We start from the raw sequence: 20726 nt of genomic DNA on the forward strand, positions 1-20726 counted from the left end.
GCATCGTATTATAACAGCAAGCCTACGCATAGGCTACTTTATAAGTACATTTATAATAAATTACTAAAACAGGCACGTCACAATGTTTACATTGTCTAGCTACTGCACATCTCCAAATGCAGCAAATGAAAAATAATGCAAGTCACAACTGCGTTACGCTATATGCCACTTACTGCACAAAAGAGTGAAATCATACATCTAAAAAATCATACATGAAGCATCTATGTTAATGCTGTAGGCCATATATTCTTAAATTCCTCCGATAATTTATATATCAATAACGCAGACCTGCTACTCATGCCCACAAATTTCAACACTTCAAAATATCCTGCGGGGCCGTTCTCTAAGCAAAATAGTCTAATAGGACGAAATAATAACGTAATAACATGCAAACACACAGCATTTCAAAGTCGGGCAAAAAGAACTGCGAAGACGGTGGGCATTCCGTGGGCATAGCTTGTTTTTGTCATCGCCTCTAGACAAAGCAGGTTCGACTGATTTCGGTGAAATTATGCATCATTCCATAGCTACAAAAAGATTAATGAATAACTGCCTTAAAATAACGCTTGTTATTTTAAAATATTTCTTTTAAACATATAGGTTTACGTTAGTTGACTAGCATGCACTTACTATTTTGTCAGCAAGCAACATTGAATCGTATGCTACCTAGGTTGGAAATTCGCTGAAGTTAATGTTTTCGCCGTCAAAACAATGGATAATTGCCAAACAACAACAACAAAAATTACTTCTCCAGGTAGTAGGCTATGCCATATGCTGCATTTTATGGGGAGAACACGTATTCCCTGTATTGCAAAGCGTACACACATCCAGATGGAAAAGTTAACATTTATTTGAAAAATGAACTTACTTCAGCAGGCAACCTTTTCCTTTTTTCAAGACGACTCTTGTGAGAAGTATATTTCCTTAAAGGGGATTATGTAGCATCCATTTAAAACGGCAAACTCGGATTGTAAATCCGCAATTTCTTTCGATTATCCGTAAAAAGTCACAACACTCCCCTAGTATGCTACGTGGTCCCTCCACTGAGCTGGATTCCACATGCCCCGCACAATATATCACTGTGCAACAGACTTTTCTCGTTCAGATCCCAAATTATCTTTCTTTAATCTCCTTTCTCCTTCGCCCAGCAGCCAAAAAAAGTCGTCGCGATCAAGCGGCGTTTCATTTGAATGACCCTACGGAGTGAAAGCAGATGCGGGCCTCAGACCGAACCGTTATTTGAAACCATTGAGATCTGTGTAGGGAAAGAAGGAATAGAATTGGGGCATCTAAAATGAATGGGGGATGGGGGGATTCCAACCCCCTCCTCCGTAAACACCACTTAATTTGCTATTCAGTCATGAAAATAACCCCCACATAGTATGGCACTGATAGGACAGATTTTCCAGTACTGATCCGCCCCCACCAACACAGTTGTGAGTAGGCTACAACCCCCCCATTCTTGATAGGATATTATATATAATCCTTTACACTGAAATTGAATGAAGGAAAATTAAACTTAAAAAAGTAAAAAAAGTGGCAAAAGTATTAACTTTGGTTAAACATTGTTTGCTTATATAATATAAATTACTTATTGTTACACGATTTGATAAAATAACATATAATTGAAATGTAACCATCAACAAATGGCAATATTTTTCAAGAAACATTTTGTAAAAAAATCCCTGAATGCACTCCTTAAAAGATTAATAAGAATCACAGGGCTCTATCTTGGACTCAAAGTCTCTTTGCCAGGCAGACATTGTCAATTTCCCGTTTAGTGCCTATACTATCTTAAAATAGCAAATTAACCATGCACCCATGTGGGTTGGTATTTAAATTAGGTGTGGTCATGGTAATTGTTGAATTTTCTTATTCTTATACAGCTGAATGGTTTGCCTTATGACCAACCAAATGAGGATGCATACCGCTGTGTGAAAAGGTTGTTATTTGGAGGGGAAAATAAATTTGACTTTTGATCAACATGCCCGCCCACTGGAACACAATGACTTCAAATCGTGTAACTTCCTGTGGATGGAAAAAACGTTGGTTTGAAAATACACAAATATAAAAATATTTTAGATTTTTTGGAATATATACGTATGACTAAATTGAGGAATTTTGATTTCAAGCTTGTCTTTAAATAAAGCATTATAACTTCGTAGACACACACCACACATGATGGCAGCATTTAAATGACACACGTGTTCCATAAAGATTAAAGTAGCAAAACCTATGAAATATGTGAGAAATTATTCATGTAATGTACAGAATGTACTTAAGAATTTAAAAAAAGAAAAAAAAAGGTGCCTTATGATGCATTTTCTCTGGTGTTTATTTCTCAGAATTCACATCAGCCAACTGCAAAATTATGGCACACAGCTCATCTCAAACATGTTTCCCACCACTAGAAAAAAACATTGGGCCTCATGCAAGAACCGAGAACAGATTTGTTCTTAAATCCCTTTTACGAGTGATGTAACAGAACGTGGTGCATTCGCCAATTTTCTCATATGACAAATTTTTTCTTAGGTGGGAACAAAATTTATGAGTGGTCCCAACCTGTCGTATAAATCATGTAAAGAATGCATTCCATTAATTTTCTATGGAGAGGCTTGCAGTGCATTTCAGTGCAGCTGGCCTGGCTCACCAAACTCGGATCAAACTTTCAAAATAGGCGTTGCAAATCAAATATGAATCAAGAAACCTATTTTAGTGGACTGTTTAGGAGGAATAAGTTTATCCACAGTCCTCCATATTGTTATGCTTTGCCAAACATAGTGCCATGAACCATAGTCCAGGTACCAACTATATGGTGGACTGTGTCCACTGTGTTCTTGATAATGCCATTGGCCATCTATCTGACATAACTGACCAGTACCGTATATACTGTATTATAACAGCTATTATAACAAGACAGTTTTCTGAAGTTAGAAGTGTTTGTTGAGTCCTTATGAATCTGAATCCGTACAAGTTCTTCATGTGAAAAAAACTAAGAGAAGTGTACAACATGAATATGAAAATGTTCTTGCATGAGGCCCATTGTGCATATATTCAAAAACCGAGGAACACAACAAGGGTTTCTAAGGAAAGACATTTTTTCCAGTTCTTCAATAGCTAGGCCATAGTGAAAAACTACTGTATTTCAGTATGTGCCATTGTTTATGATAATTTACTAATAAATGCCAGCCTATTTAAAACTTTGATGCACAAGCTATGAAAAGATATAGAAAAATGAGAACTCAGTCGGGTCACTTTTGACCCATGTTGTGCATCAAAGGGTTAAGAAAGGTGATTTTAAATGGCTTCACTGCTCAAGAGCCTAGACCCCTGCTGAGTGGAATGATTAGAAGAACAAACCCAGACAGAAACGCATGTCTGTGAGAGCTCGTTTTAAAGCCAAGAGCCTTGTTTAATTTGCAGCTTGATTGACTTGTAAAAATACCAATTGCCAAACGAAATACAGGCACGTTGAATCGGAAAACGTTTCACTACATTTTGCTATGGTTTCTGTGTTGAACGATATGTTTCCTCCCAACGGTGTGCAAAATTTTGCAAAAGGCTTTGAGGTATGTTTGTTCCCATTTGGTGGGTGTGTTAAGGGCAAAGCCCAGATCAATAATGAAGTAGGCCTATGCTTTAAAGCCCAGAGAACGCCTTCTCAGATGCCATAGGACAGTGGTTCCCAAACTTGGCTCTGGAGTACGCCTGTATATGCTGATTTTCGTTCTAACTACAATTGCAATGCAAGCATTTTAATAAGCTGTGACTTTTTCTTAATTAGGTGATTTTCATGTTTAAAGGAATTCACTTCCCTTCTTAAACCACATTTTGTCAGATAGCTATGCATACCATAAAGGATAAAATCCCCATGTTCATATTGTGCCGATTGTTCTATATTGCAAACAATGCACAATGCAATTGGAATAGATAGGATACAATTGGCTAACAAATTGTGAGAAAAAATTTGAAACATTTTTGATCAATTTAGTTTTTAAAAGTAAAACATCTATATTTGTATTCCTAAAAATGGTTTCCCCTGCAGGTTTAAAAAAAAAGTACCCAAGCTTTTGGTATAAAAACACCCCCAAGAGATATGGACATCTTAATTACCCAAATGTTACTTGTCCAAATGTTTCTTCGGTAATGGACTATTTGGCCAGTTTTAAGACAAAACCTACTCAACTGAGTCCTATGGGGTACACTCACCGCCTACCAATCAGCAATATACACTTCCTAGCTCCTCCTACTTTTTTCTTTTAATCTTCCTGACATGCAGCACTGAGGAGCCTGTGTATATGACATTTTTTTCAAAGCCATGGTAGACTTGAGAGTGAGGTGTGAATACACACTGAGAATATGGAGGATGACGACCATTAAAATAACGAGTAATATTAACATATACACTCAGTGAGCACTTTATTATGTATTTATTAGACTTATTTTTTAGACTTCTACCGCTGTAGCCTATCCACTTAGAGTTATGATGCGTACCACTGTTTTTAATGTGTGGTTATTTGCGTTATTGTTACCTTCCTGTCATTCTCCTCTGGCATTTCTCATTAACAAGGCATTTCTGTCTGCAGAACTGCTGCTCACTGGTTTTTGTTTTGTTCTTCTTTGCATACTAGAGACTAGTGTGCGTGAAAATCCCAGGAGATCAGCGGTTTCTGAGGTACTCAAACCACTCTCTGCCACCAACAATCATTCCACGGTCAAAGTCACTGAGATTAAAAATTTTCCCCATTCTGATGGTTCATGCGAACAATAACTGAAGCTTCTGACCCGCATCTACCTGATTGTATGCACTGCACTGCTGCCACACAATTGGCTGATTAAATAATTGCATTAATAAGTAGGTGTAGTAAAGTAAAAATGTGCCCTGTGAGTGTATTTCCTTACCTCGATTTCATTAATTAATGTGTTCGCTTGTTCACTACAACCATACACCATCATAGTTTTATACATTTTATGCTCATCCAGCCTCTTTCCAGATCCCTGCCTCCTGACATTTGCTGCCATGTTGCAGCCTGTTTGCCAAGCTGTACATTATGCAGGGTAGGGTTGAGTATGCATGAGCAGCTCTCTGACTGGTGATTGCCAGGGGAGTGGTGGTGTCTTGGCAGAGATACACATGCAAGACCAAGAGAAACTGCTAAATGTTGGCTGTTTGAGGCTGAGTGCTTACCTGAAGGCAAATGATAGTCTTAGGAGTAAAATGTATGCATTTCTCATATGAACATAAGTTTTCTTTCTAGCTAGATAATGTATCTATATATCTCTATAACATAATGTATATCTCTCTCTCTCTCCCTACAGAAGTAATGATGTGTATTTTGTCTTTTATTGTAATGTTATGCTTGTTAACACTGTTGTTGATGTAAGGAGAAAGCATAGACCCCCTCCTCTCTGTGGCCCTCTGAACTGTCCGCCTAGCTGGGCACATCTTCTTCACTGAGTCACTGACTTTCCTTATTTGGTGAAGAAGGGAGCAAGCAGTGTTTACTAAGACTAAGGTCAACAGAACAGTAACCATGCAGACAGTGTCAGAGTCAGGGCTACGCCTGTAACGCCACAGTAATCCTCCCTACTCACATCCCACACATGCACAATATACTCGATCTACCCACACAAACATGCCCTCTGTCATGCACATATGCACACATACTGTACATTTCACACAAGACCTCACACACACATACAAATATCACACTCCGCAGCCATGTACAATGTGTACAGCTATGCCGTATGTAGAGCAAGCATTAATTAAACACGTCCATTTTGACCTGGCTCTAGCCTTTCAGCCAGCTCAGACGAGGTCACAGACTGGAAGGAGGGGGGAGTGAGGTGGCTGCTCACCATCCTATCTGCTTATTTTTTCTTTCATTTCCTTTGTTTTGTGACCCCCCCCCCCCCCCCCCTCCAGAAGTATGAAACCTTAGGCAACTGCCATCGTCACCTACGTATGCATAGAGCTTGCCCTGCCCAGTCGATAGCTTACGCCAAAAGAAAGGAAACGCTCACACAGCAGAGTGTTCTCAACCAGCTCTAACTCTGCCTGGCAAGCTGAGGCTTAACAAATGATAGGCATCAATCACGATTAGGTGGGCTCACCAGACGGACTGGTTCAAAATATTCATTACAAAGGGCTGAAAGGGAATAATTTTTTTTATTGATTTTACCGTATATATTCAGACAAATCAAAATTTCAGTGTAAAGGTCCTGGAAACGGTGAGATATTTGTTTTTTTATGAAGAATGGAAATGGAGATTAGTCAGTTCAGTCTTATGATAGAACATTTTAGTTTCCCCCTGTGGTAATTTAGATTTTCATATCCTAGGTAGCACACAATGACTGAACCCAACAGTTTTTAAATCATAGTTCAAATCAATTATTTGAATGAACTAGATTTAAATCAACCATTTCCTGCCACAGGGCACTTCTGCACAATGGGCTCTCTCCTATTAATGCAGCTCTGTGACCCTTTAGCTGGTTTCACATTCAATTGAAAAGATTGATGTAACAAGCATGAGAATAATTACCACAAGCAAGGATTTGTTTTCCATGTGACACGATTTTAATATATATTGCTGCCAGATTTAAAGAAGAAAAAGCCTTTGAGTCCCTAACACCGTGAAATCGTTTATCCTGTTATGACAAAAATAATTAACTCAAAGATCCAAGGTTCATTTGTTTTCCTTTCCTTGTAAGAATGACCCAAATAACGTATTTATAATTGAATAGAGATTTTGTATTGCTTTTGCATTATGATGTGTATTATAGAGGTGTAGATCTAGCAAAGTGACAGGAGCAGATAATAGTTTAGGGGGCAGGAACTCATGGGAATTCTATACAACCACCAGATATGGCAGACGTAGCACTTACAGTTACTGCTCCATTAAAGCCAATGCCCTTGGATCCAGGTTTTAAAGTGGCAAAACAACCTCCCAAGAATGAAGTTTTCTGAGGTTAGCTTCAGCAGCAATTATTATCCACACCTTTGAGACCAAATATGTAAGTTCTTGTCTCCAAAACCTGCAAATACTTCCACTGTATTAAACGAGTCATGTCCTTTTGAATAAATAAGCCTCCTTAAAGTGTAAAGTAAATTAGTTTTAAAAGTATGAAATACACCTGTTGCCACCTTGAAATGCCATTCTACTAGGAATTCCACAGAGGAGGCTGATTTGTATTCACTCGGAATTATTAAAAAAGCAAGTTCCACAACAATACTGAGACAGACCGATTAATCTGAGTTTAGGGTATGTTTGTGTTAGTCAGGGTCTCATTTCACGAATGCGATTTGTGAGGATTTTCACTCGCAGATCGCAATATCTTATCAAAACTTGTAAATCGCAAATAAAACTGCGACGACTGTACGATTCATGACTCTAACTAATACTACACCCGTTTGGTAGCCCAAAGTATTCCCCACAACATTTATGTTGATTGGAATCTGGACATGCGAGGAGCCTGCTGTCAAGCGTGGGAATTAGACGTTCCCATCACATACAACGTTTGGATAGCTACTGGTAGGTTTTCCCGATGTAGTCTTGAAGATAAAATACAGGATTCACCAGCGATCCACACTCTCAGGGTTTGCTGCATAGTTTATGTGCTAAATCTGCTACACAATAAAACATTTTATTGGACAATTTCTATGGGCTTTCTAAGTGTTGTTCAACTTATCCAATAGGAACAGTTGTTCCTTTGGTGAACCGTGATTGAATACGTTTGTGAATGTCAGCCAGCCAATTTCCAAATTATATTCATAGAACTGTACAAACAGATACTGCACACACAAGCCAGGCTTTACAAGTGCTGTTTTTTAGATTGTCTTGGTTCAGAGCTTGCCGTTATTAGTCTTATATAAAATTGTTCATATCACTAAACTGCATAATGCACACTGTGATATCAAAGTCAGTCCAGTAGTAATATTAAAGCAACAATGCCACAAGGAGCTTCTTGTAACTTTTATGTCACTGAAAAGTCAAGATGATCATTAAGAAGTGGAAAGAGAATTGTGGCATGTATAAAACTTGTGACCAGCAAGCAGTGATTATTGGGAGCAATTTGTTGGCACTGGCATCAGCATTGATGGAGTTGTATGATTTTCAAAAACGGAGTAAAATTAGATGTTTTTTGCCTACGCACTGCTTTTTGAAGATAATCAGGAACAGGATGCCTCAGAGTTGCCCAATTTTTGGTACTTGCAAGCATGCATAGTTCATGCATACACAAATACATATGTTGTGTGACTGCAGTCAAACACTTTTCAAGTTGTTCACAGTGACGGTAAATTTAGAGAAAAAATGTAAAAATCTCCCAATAAAAAAAAAAATAATAAATTACTGTTGGATCTCACCTCACAATAGTAACAATTAGCTGGAAAGCTAAGTCCTACAGCCCCATGAACAAAATCCAAACACACTTAACTCTCCAGGTGGAAATTCACACTAAATTGCAGCAGTAAGGAGAAGCACTGAAAAAAAAGAAGACAAAAGACAAAAAAGGTTTGATTTGTGGTAGGAAAATGGTAGATGTCAAGTGGTGCATTGTCTAGGTCGCAAGCTGTGCACATTTTCGTTTCCTCTCTTTCATTGAGAAGGAAAAATGAAATGGTAGTTGTGAGCGCAAATCAAGTAAGAAATTACAGTTATGTCGTCCATCAAAACTGCAGCCGTCTATCATTAATATAAGCTTAACATTAGCTTACTAATAATACTGAAATTCAGAAATATCATCCAAATGTACTGTTCCTACAGCCAGCAACCCAAAGTATGACATGGGCTGAAAGAAATGCAGTGTCACTTTCACAATACAGTATGTTTTTTTGTTAAATGTATACATTGTGTACATTACAGCTGATACAGAAATGCCTGTATGTACTCTGCAGTAGCCTGGAATGCCCAAATTTAACATCCTTTCATGTAAACATTTTGGGACCAGCATTGCTATACAGTGCCATACCCAAACTCAATGGAGTGTCTATTTATCCTAGAGACACAACTGCCTCCTAGTGTTGTCTGTCCACACCAGTGTTGATATGGAACCGGTCTGGAGTTACTGTACCATACTAATGTAGTTAAATGAAGCAGTTTGTGCTGAGCATGGTATCATTTCCTTCATTATGCTTTGTGCAGCTGTTCAAATATTGCTATCTGCTGCAAGGCTGGAATCCAAGCCAGTACCTTTTTTGCCAGGGACCTTCAACTACGATAAAGTGTACAATAAGTATATAAAACCAGTAAAAGAAATGTAAAAGCGACCAAGTTGACAGTCCAGACATTGAGCCTAAGATGAAAGGATAATGTGTGCTGCAGAAGGCCTGCTTCTCAGTCAGTTGCAGAAGGCCCTGTGCAAACAATCTGAAGTCAATCTTGAAATAAATCTATACATTTCCATTATGGATTTTTTGTTCCATTGGTCAGACTTCTCAATATTAGATGGCCCAGCAGGATCCTTTTAAAAAAGAAGGAGCTAGAGACTGGTCTCTCAGGATAACATAAAAATTCACAGCCTATACCATGGTCTGCTTATTTATCACTGTTTTGTTGGTGATGTGTCATATGCCATATGTTAAATGTATTTAAATGTAAAATGATTACAATATAGCAAAACTTAAAAGCAAATTAATTGCAAATAATCTGTTCTTCATACAGTACAAACTAAATGTTTCCAGCATAATGCTTATTTTTACCCTTACCCAGGAAGACCTGTAAGGCGCACTATTTCATGTCATATTTATATATTGCAAGCCATATCAAAACCCGTAGCTCATAACAACCCAGATCACCTTCAAACAAGATTCACAATACAAGACATGACATGTTGCCCATCAGTGAAAATAAAGTCTCACCATGAATGATGCAGGTTTCAGAGTTCTGAATGCAAACCGTATTTTTTCATTAAGAAAAATAAATGTGTTCTATTTCACCATCTGGAGAAGATTGATGCTAAGTTTGAATAAATGAATAAAAATGAGGTTAGAGGGCCTTACCCCAATGTTGTGCTCAGAAACCCTTTAGCTTCATGTCTTCCTTTTCTCTATATTCTTCAGTCTGGCTGCATATAACTAAAACTAGAAGAGAAAATGAAAGAGGAAAATTAATTTGTGTAATATTTAGCAAGTTCATTTGAGGGAAATGTACAGAAAAGAGCATAACTGGAAGGAAGGGTTGATGTTATGATGGACATCTAATAGGAAGAGGAGTTAATTGATGAATGAAGAAGGCGAATCTGAAAGTTCCTGGTTGCCTTCTGATCATTATTCCATCACCCCCAAAGTAAGCCAGTAATTATCCTACCCTGAGGGGTGTAGGCTTACTTTATTACACAAAGTCGTTACCAACTACTCAGCGTTCACTTTTTGACACTGTGGAGTGAATACTGAGCGAATGAGCTTTGTTGTAAATTAGCATTTGTATACTTATACAGAAGTTCATGAAACAAAGTGGCAGCAGTATGGCGTTGTGCTTAAAGAACTGACTTTAAACTGGCTGCTGTTGTCATAGCTCCTGGAGCATGTGCCTTTGCATGTTGTGGATGACTTCTATAAATATCCAGTTGTATTGCACGTTAATATTTAACCCACGTATATCTGAAAAAGGACATGTAAGCCATTATTTAATGTAATACTACAATCCGGATAGATTTACTGTCTCCATTCACTGTATTGTTTATTAGGGCGTGTCTCGAGTTTATGGCTCTTTGTTTGCAGCTGACACCCGTTTGGAGCTTTTCCTCTCTCCACCCCTGCTCCCTCTCGCCTCTCATTCCCTGATCTTTCTGCACAGCCTTCAGACGGGCTAAAGGATCCCCTGGAGGGCATTGTTTCCACGACAACCAGCCAGCAGGCAGACACGATCCCTCATCCTGACGGGAGGCTTTAATGCATGCCTACCCAATCATAACAGCCAAAGTGCCTCACGCAGCACCTGGGGTAGGGGCAGGGTCTTTTTCAGAGCTGTCCCAGACTTACTGCCGAGATGAGTGCCCAGGCAATTTGTTCAGCGTGCAGCATTCAATCTCCGCATATGCTGAGTTGCACCAGTGCTCCAATGCACACGGCTGTTCCAGAGTCAGATGCTTCATTAATCAGTCTGAATACAGCACTACGGGGAGCAGAGGGAATGCTGACCAGAGACAGAGGAGCAGGACACTGGCCACACTGTATTTTACAGGCAGAGGAGCGCTAAATCAGCAAAACAAATACAATACCTATTGCTAAGAACTAAAACATGTTTAAGGAAGGGACAGACAATTCATCAGCCGTGATAGAAGTGGTGAATTGAGGTGGTTGTTTTGACCAGAAATGTACTTGTGACCTGTGACATAAAAGTTATTTTACTGACTGTCAGGCCAGATGGCAGACGGTCATGGTGCCCAGACAATTGTGAAGAAGATGAAACTGGGCTAAAAGCCACAAAGCTTAGCCTGCATCCTGTATGAAGATTTTCAGATATAGTACATATAATGTTAAGTCCAAAATCGATAATTCAAATCCTTGGGACAGGTCAACAGCATGAGAACTAGCCATATTTACTTACACAAGGAACATTCTAGAACAACTACTAGATGACACATCCTGTTAAGGCACAGTTCTAGTGTGTGGATAGGCTGCATGTTCTGTTATCAAATCTACTCTGTGCCAGTGCTGACTGGCAGGCTGCCCAGGGTGGCGTAATTAGCTGAAGCATCGCCCAGGGAAAGAGCAATTTCAGATGCCGGCATGTCTGTCTCTTCCAGCACCGGTGACACGCCTCAGGTCAGTTGGGTGTCCAACGACTGTTTTCTCCTCTACCTTACTGTCTTTTCCACCTTACTGTCCACTTCACCTTACAAACTGGCAGACCGCAGATTGAAAGGAAGCTGTGCTAAGGGCAGTGCATGTTTGTCTTTACTGTCACAAATTGGCAGTGAACGTTTATGCAATGAGCTAGAGCAATTACAATGACATACAAGCACAATTACGTTTCATTTTGACAGAAAATTCAATTAGGCTATAGTTAGAAGAATGAGAGTGTTAGCAATTTATTCACAGTGGAGCAAGTGAACTTTTGAGGTTATTTGCTTTCGGAAATACTATTATAGCCAAATTCCTACTATTACTACTGCAGGTATGTGAAAAGCAAAAGTTATAGTAGGAACAAATATCTAGATGTCATTTCACTTTCCTAAAGTGAATATTGATATTTATCAAATAATTGGTTTTAACTTTAGACTGCAGTTGAGGCAGATATCAGTCCTAAATTAAGTTTGTGTCCAGTAAGTGCAGTGCCCTTGTTGCCTTTTCCCAAGTTAATTGAACTCTGGGTCACGGCCAAGGAAACATGTTCTGAGTCTGCATGCTGTTTTCTTTCCTTTTCACAACCGTAATACCAAAAAACAATGTATTTTGGTGAAATAAGTGTGGGGTTATGCTGCTTTGCTAACAACTAACCCCAAGATTATGTCTGTGAAATGGTTATATAACAGGCATTGCACAGCACCTGTATGGTTTGACTTGTTATACCCTTGGTGGGGTATCTGCCCCTTTGCCAGCTGGGTGCTTGCATGCATAGAAATAAATGAGAGTGAAAATAGGTCAAAGCAGACCTGTAAAAATGATTGGGTCAATTGCAGTGTGCTTAGCAGGAGTTTAAACCACAGCTCCAGACCACAGATCTGCATACCTACTGGAGCAGATATCCAAAGCTGTGGACAAAGATGTAGCTATTCCAGTTGAAATGCAGATCTGTCGTCTAGAGGTTTAAACCTGCAGTTTAAACTCCAGCGAGGCACACTGCAATTGACCCATTATGTTTAAGTACAGGTTGTGCATACTAACATGACCTAATTGGTGCTGTAATTGAAAATGAATAAGAATAAATTTCTATGCACCAACCTTGCTCATGTTTGTGTTGAAACCTATATTTAATTTAACCGGTATCGAAATTAAAGATTATTTCCTTTCCAGTTATGTTGTGTTGATCTCCAGACCTGACACAATAGTTTTTTATTTGACATGCCAGTTCTAGGTCTGGTGAATATAAATAAATGTATAAAATGTTTCATACTGACCCTCAAACAGCAACATAATCAAAGCTAACTAATTGTGGGAAGTCAGTATGTGACTCATGACATATTTGCAAGTGTATGGGCTGACTCTTAGATCACATCTTCCTTTAACAGGCAATAATGGGCTGAACGGTTTCTTGTCTTCCTTCAATATGTCTTATGCTCAGGCATATAATCCCTGGCTGCTGCCACTCTTTGTCTGGTTTAATTGTGGATGGCTCCACACAGATAATTGCAATAGTGGCATTTATATTAAACTGGGCTTCAGCAAAGTTGAGTAATTATCCGAGGCATGTAACATGCATTACATTATTGCTGCTGTGTCAGCCCTGTTACATTATCACTAGAGCAACAAGCTTTTTTTTCCTGAGCACACGACCTAGGAGACGTTTAAAATTATTTCACTTCAGCTCAAAGTATAATTTAAGCAATTTCAGTAATGAGTGAAAAGCAGCCAAAACAAGGTGAACAATTACGCAATTAAGGACCAACTGAAGAGCCTGTCGATGCCTGGTTTGGGTGCAGGTTTTTGGTCCAACCATGCTTTAAAGTGCTGTTGGTCTAATCAAGTTTCCCACCGGAATCGCCCACATGAAGACTCATTATGTCAGATTATCAAGTCAGGGAAATTGGGATTCTAGATGCAGCACAAAATGCCTGTGAGTACTCGCTCTTGGTTGAACAAATCACCAAGTCCTCTGTGAACTGTAAGACATAATTTACACAATAAGTGAACCAGAGATACAAATTCTTTGATAAGATAAGATATACTTTATTGAACCCTGTGAGGCGGCACGGATGGTGCAGTGGGTAGCACTGCCACCTCACAGCAAGGAGGTCCTGGGTTCGAATCCCCGTCGGCCGGGGCCTCTCTGTGCGGAGTTTGCATGTTCTCCCCGTGTCTGCGTGGGTTTCCTCCGGGTACTCCGGTTTCCTCCCACAGTCCAAAGACATGCAGGTTAGGCTGATTGGAGAGTCTAAATTGCCCATAGGTATGAGTGTGTGAGTGAATGGTGTGTGTGTGCCTTGCGATGGACTGGCGACCTATCCAGGGTGTATTCCTGCCTTTCGCCCAATGTATGCTGGGATAGGCTCCAGCCCCCCTGCGACCCTGTTCAGGATAAGCGGGTTCAGATAATGGATGGATGGATGGATGAACCCTGTGGGATAACTATAGTACTGCAGCATTCAATTTCCTCGCATTTCAACCCACAGAAATAGGAAAACTAGTTGATTGCTAGTTTAGAATGTAAACTCCCGCTCTGGCAAAAAAACGAGGTGCGTTCAATGCCGTCAAAAACTCTCTGTACCTGAAGGGAATAAAATTCCGTTTGCTGCATCCTGCCCGTCTTCAGGTTTCGTTTCAAAATGACATTTATTACCTTGATTCTCCGCAAAAAGCCCAGGACTTCTACGACCAGCGAGTCGCTCCTACCGGTTAGTGGATGCTGAGACACCGGCTTCATCTGCGCGTTAAAGCCTGTCTGTTTGGTATGGTCTAGGTATGGTTGCTATAGGCTACTTATTTTGCCATCCAGGTGCTGCTATAGGTGAGCTGCTACCCTCTAATTAATTCCCTCTATTAAGTTGCATTGATTATTTTTTTACATTACAGACATATTTGTAGATACAGGAGCCCTGTCTGCTCAGGAATGTTAGAAAGCAAAGCAATCTCATCATTTATGAATCAAATAGGAAGTATGGACCCATGGCGTTTTCTTTATCCTAATAAAAAGCAGTTTTCTTTTTACTCTCATGTCCATAAAACCTTTTCTAGAATTGATTACTTTTTTATTGATAATTATTTTCTCTCTGCTGTCAAAAGCACAGAGTACTCAACAATAGTGATATCTGACCACGCTCCATTGTTACTTGACCTCTCGTTCATACTTTTACAAAAAACACGCCCCCTCTGGAGATTTAATTGCACATTGTTAAGTGATGATAGATTCTGTGAAGCAATTTCAAAAGTGATTGATGATTTTCTTAAAACTAACAACTCTGACTTCATATCTCCATCTCTACTTTGGGAGACATTAAAGGTGGTAGTCTGAGGAGCGATTATATCTTATTCTGCAAGGCAAAATAAATTGAAAAAACAAAAACAGGAACAGCTAATGGAAAGCATAAAAGAATTGGACAACAAGTTGTCAGTGTCTCCATCTCCTGAAATAGATAAAGAAAGGCAAAATCTTCAGATGAACTACAACTTACTCTCAACACAAGAAACTGAAAAGTTACTTTTGCGATCACGTGGATTTCTTTATGAGCATGGTGAGAAGGCAGGACGTATTTTGTCACACCAAATTAAGAGTCAATCAGCATCCCAGAAAATTAAACAAATTAGGACTCCTTCAGGTGAACTCACAGTAATCCCATCTGTCATTAACAAAACTTTTAAAATATTCTACTCTGAGTTATATACCTCACAGTCCCCTGCTGATGACACAGACATGATACAGTTTCTTGATAACCTGGAATTTCCTGCCATAACTCCTATTCATGTGATTGAGATGGATCAACCTTTAAAATCTAGTGAAATTGTAGACTCGCTTAAACTAATGCAAAGTGGCAAGGCCCCTGGTCCAGATGGATATCCAATAGAGTTCTATAAGAAATTTATTGACAAATTAGCCCCTCTCCTCTTAAAAATGTTCAATGACTCTCTGGAACAGGGAGCCCTGCCCCAAACTCTCACTGAGGCTTCAATAACCTTACTATTAAAACCAGGTAAAGAAAACTGTGATTGCAGTTCTTATCGCCCCATCTCTCTTTTAAATGCGGACTATAAAATCCTAGCTAAAGTGTTGGCCGTACGGCTTGAATCGGTCATGTCAAACATCATATCACCAGACCAAACCGGGTTCATGAAAAACCGACACTCTAATATTCGTCGCCTTCTTAACATTATTTTTTCTCCAGCATCCACTGAGACACCAGAAGTGGTAGTCTCTTTGGATGCGGAGAAAGCGTTCGATAGGGTGGAGTGGAGGTATTTATTTGAGGTCCTTAAGAGGTTTTGCATAGGTTCTAAATTTATATCCTGGATATCACTTTTATACTCTTCACCTAAGGCTTCCGTAACTACTAATGGGATGAAATCCCAATATTTCACACTTACTAGAGGATCTCGTCAGGGGTGCCCTTTGAGTCCGTTGCTATTTGCCGTAGCGATTGAACCTTTATCTATCGCGCTTAAATCTGCCAGTTTTAGTCAAGGAATTCTCAGATATGGTTCGAAACACACACTTTCTTTATATGCAGATGACTTATTATTATTTATTTCTGACCCAATAAGTACCATCCCCCAGACAATCGAACTGCTAAACAGATTTGGAACTTTTTCAGGCTATAAATTGAACTTTACAAAGAGTGAATGCTTTCCTGTAAACAATCTAGCCCTTCTGATAACTGATAAGTACCTCCCCTTTAAGATGTCTAGAAACAATTTCAAGTATTTAGGTGTGAATATCTGTCGACAATTCTCAGATCTGTATAAAAACAATTTCCCACCCTTAATTGACAAGCTTAAATTGGACCTTGAAAGGTGGAATAGTTTGCATATAACCATTGCTGGGAGGATAAATTGCATTAAAATGATTGTGCTTCCACGCTTTTTGAATATCTTCCAATGTTTGCCAGTGTTTTTACCAAAATCATTTTTTTGTCCAATAAACAAACTCATTTCCTCCTTTCTATGGAAGGGCAGGACCCCCAGGATCAGGAGAGAGTTCTTACAAAGGCCTAGATCTGTAGGTGGATTGGCACTTCCTAACCTAAGAAATTATTATTGGGCAGCAAATATACACAAAATGACTCTCTGGGTCCAGGAACCGACATTAAGTTGGTGTGAATTTGAAGCCAAATTCTGTCCTTCTTCTTCACTTTTGGCTGTGATTACATCTAAATTGCCCATTCGGCCAACCCAACTCTCATGTAACCCAATTGTTGTTTCCACCTTAAGAATTTGGTCTCAATTTAGAGTTGCTTTTGGACTCCAGGGATTGTCGAACCACAGTCCCATTTGTAATAACCATCTTTTCCTCCCTCCCGGCACCGACATGGCCTTTTCTTTATGGCAGAGGTCAGGCCTTGTCAGGTTAAGGGACCTCTACATTAACAATGTCTTCTGTAGCTTTAATGAACTGTGTGAAAAATTTAACCTCCCAAATTCTCATCTATTTCAATACTTCCAGGTCCGTAACTTTGTTAAACTAAATAACGCTTCATTCCCCAATATCCCTCCTAACTCAGTAATTGACTCAATTTTGGACATCCCCACAAATCAGAAAGCCCTCATTTCCCAAATTTACACCTTAATCTCCCATCGAACAGAGGCCTCTCTTGAAAAAATTAAAAAAGATTGGGAAGATGAACTTGGAAAAGTTATAGATGACAATGACTGGGATGGTGCATTAACCCGAGTGAATGACAGTACCTCTTGTTCCAGGCTCAATCTGATACAATTTAAGGTTGTCCACCGCATCTATTTTACCAACTACAAACTCTCCAAAATGTATTCCAGTGTCACAGATACTTGTAATAGATGTCATATGTCACCAGCAAACATGACGCACATGTTCTGGTCTTGTCCTCGTCTACAAGGTTACTGGACAGCCATTTTCAAACACCTTGCTGAGGCTTTAAACATGATGTTAACACCGTGTGCAGAAATGGCCATTTTTTTAGTATTACCAGGTCGTCAGATAATCAACAGGAAAATAAAGGACAGTATTGCCTTTGCATCCTTATTAGCACGTAGAAGAATATTGTTAGAGTGGAAGTCACCACTCGCCCCCAAAGCGTCTCTATGGCTCAAAGACCTCATGAAGTTCTTAAACCTGGAGAAAATTAAGTACAATTTGAGGGGGTCATCTGGAAAATTTGAGTCTGTTTGGGGCCCTATGATTGATTACATAATTAAATTAAAGACACTACAGGGTAAATAAAGTACTCATCACTGATGCACACTCTATCAATACTTTTCAATACAATTAAAATCATTTACATTGTTGTGTTTTTTTTTTTGTTTTTTTTGTTTTTTTTTTGCATGTTCTTTTGTTTTATCATTGACTTTACCAGTGTTTCAAGAAGGAGGAGTTGGTTATTATTATTCTTATTTATTCTTATTTATTTTATTTATTATTTGTCCTTAACTTATTATCATATGTATGTATGCATGTATATGGATGTATGTGTATGTATATATATAAATATGTATGTGTGTATATATGTATGTATATGTATGTGTATATATGTGTATATGTAGGTATGTATCCTTTTTTTTAATCCTTTTTTTTTCTTTCTTTTGTAATTGTAAAAACTATATGTGGGACCAGGGGTGGGATATAGGGGGGGCAAAAAGAAAAAAGTCCTTACTGTTTATTGTATTTCATTGTACCTGTTAAAGGAATAAATACATTTATAAAAAAAAAATGAAATAAAAAATTGAATGTAAACAGTTCAACAGTAACTAACATGGAGACACATATAACCTTTCTTTCAACTGTCCAACCACAAAGCATGGGAATGTGGAATGTGAATGAGTCAGATGGCCAAGTTGTTGATGTATTTCCAACTTGGAAAAAACTAACGGCCTGGCAACTTGAAAGCAGGGTAACACAGCACTAAAACACCAGATTCATCTAATCAAGGTCTTGATTGAAGACCATGATTAGTTAATAAGTTGAATCAGGTGTGTTGAGAGAACAGAAACTTCCCCCACCAGTACTTCTTGCATACAATAGTACACCCATGTGGTAAATGAATGAATAATTGAGATGATTACAGAACACAATTTTCTTGATTGCTTAACAAGTGACTTCAGAAAGTGTTGCATCAACCTCTTGGTGTTGAAGGACATCACTTTTTATGATGTTTCCTCTCCTTTTGACGAATATGACTACTATATCATGTTTTTCCTGTTGTTAGCCTACCTCTGATCAGATTTCAAAATGGTCACATTGGACTGTTTTGGACATTTTTAAGAAGTAATCTCAAAGGAACTAGTAGGTGAAGGAAGACTTCTAAATTATCATCATAATAAAGTCCCCAAACACCTGTCTGACAGATCAGAAACACTCTTCAGGAGGCAGGCATGAATGTGTCAGTGACTATGGTGCACAGAAAACCTCACAAACAAAACTACAGAAGCTACACTGCAAGTTACCACTAACCAGAACCACTAGTTAGCCGCAGGCTACAGTTCATAAAACAACATGCAGTGTTCTAGAAAAAAGGTCTTGTGGACATAGGAGACCATGGTTGATTTGTAGCAGAGTGATGGCAAGAGAAAAAGATGACTAAAATGAACTGCCCAAGAACCAAAGCCCCCCCACCCTCCTCTTCATCTCAGAAATAAGGTGGTAGGGGTCTCACGGTTTAGGCATGTACTGCTGCCACGGGTACTGGCTCACTTGCCTTCATTAATTGCGGATAGCAGCAGCAGAATTAATTCTGAAGCCTCGTATCTGCAAGAATTCAAGGAAATGACACCGAACTCACTGGACAATGCTTCATTCCGTAGCAAAACAATGATCCTGAACAGATTGCTAAAGCAACAAAGCAGTTTTTCAAAGCTAAAACTTGAGAGTTCAAGTTGACTGGCTAAATCATTCATCCCATTTGAATCCAATCATGCATTTCATATGCTGAAGAGAACTTAAGGCAACTAACCACCCAAAAAATCTGAAGCTGAAGATGCTTAGTACAGACCTGGAAAAGCATCACCAGAGAAGATATGTGATAAAGTATTTAACATGACTACTTTATTTTACTATTTATAACCTTAATATGTCCTGAAACTTATGGTGTCCTGAAATGGAGGACTACAGTGCAGTCTGTAAGTATTTGGACAGAGGTACAGTTTCTGTTCTTTTGGCTCTGTACTTCTGTGAAAGTCGTTTACTTTCGGAAGTAAGTACGTTTATTTTTTCATGCTCAGGTTGACATTACTGTGGAATTGCCCATATGTTGTCCTCCAAAATAAATTATGCTGACCACTTTATCTTATTACAACATAGTTCACAAGTTAGGCTCACACAAACATGAGCCAGAGGAAGACACTTCACATGTAACTCAACAGCTGGACTTGCTGGGCCCAAATAACCAACAGAGGTCACTGGTGCAGCATTGAGATGCTGTGATTCCAGCCAACTGAAACCCCCCTTCCCTGGGCACCGAGAGAGCATTACACTAGCACTGCCATGGACTAGATTCAATAATCCGTCCAGCCCTTCCAGATGAAGATTATGATGATTTTTGATAGAAATCAGTTTAAACCCAAATAACCACTCTTGATTAAATTTGAGCTTTCAAATGTACTCTCAAAACCTGAATCAATATCAACTGGTTCCTCTTTTATGTACCCATATTTGATATACGGTAGAATAGATCATCCAATATATTTAGCTAAATGTCACCTGACAATAAATTTCACATTTAATAAAGAAGATATATTTAAAAACACAACATATTAAATATATTGAAATGCCATGGGATGTACAGTGCAGCCCAGAAATATTTGTCTCTGTACTCAATATTTGGATTTGAAATGAAACAATGACAATGAGGTTGCAATGCAGACTGTTGCCTTTAAATTTGAGGGTATTTACATCCATCCATCAGGTGATCTGTATTTTAATGGCATCCCTTTTTATACATATAAT

At 38.9% G+C, this 20726-nt stretch overlaps 1 protein-coding gene across 1 annotated transcript in view; it reads right to left on the reverse strand.

The window, feature by feature from the left end:
* The window catches only part of LOC133128722 (receptor-type tyrosine-protein phosphatase S-like), a 205929-nt gene that overhangs the window by 150943 nt on the left and 34260 nt on the right, over positions 1-20726 (reverse strand). The window contains exon 2 of the mRNA XM_061242447.1: positions 10001-10081. The gene's annotated coding sequence lies outside the window, so the exon portion shown is untranslated. The remainder of the gene's footprint in view (positions 1-10000; positions 10082-20726) is intronic.

The sequence above is a fragment of the Conger conger genome, chromosome 5, assembly GCF_963514075.1.
Source record: "Conger conger chromosome 5, fConCon1.1, whole genome shotgun sequence".
NCBI lineage: Eukaryota > Metazoa > Chordata > Actinopteri > Anguilliformes > Congridae > Conger > Conger conger.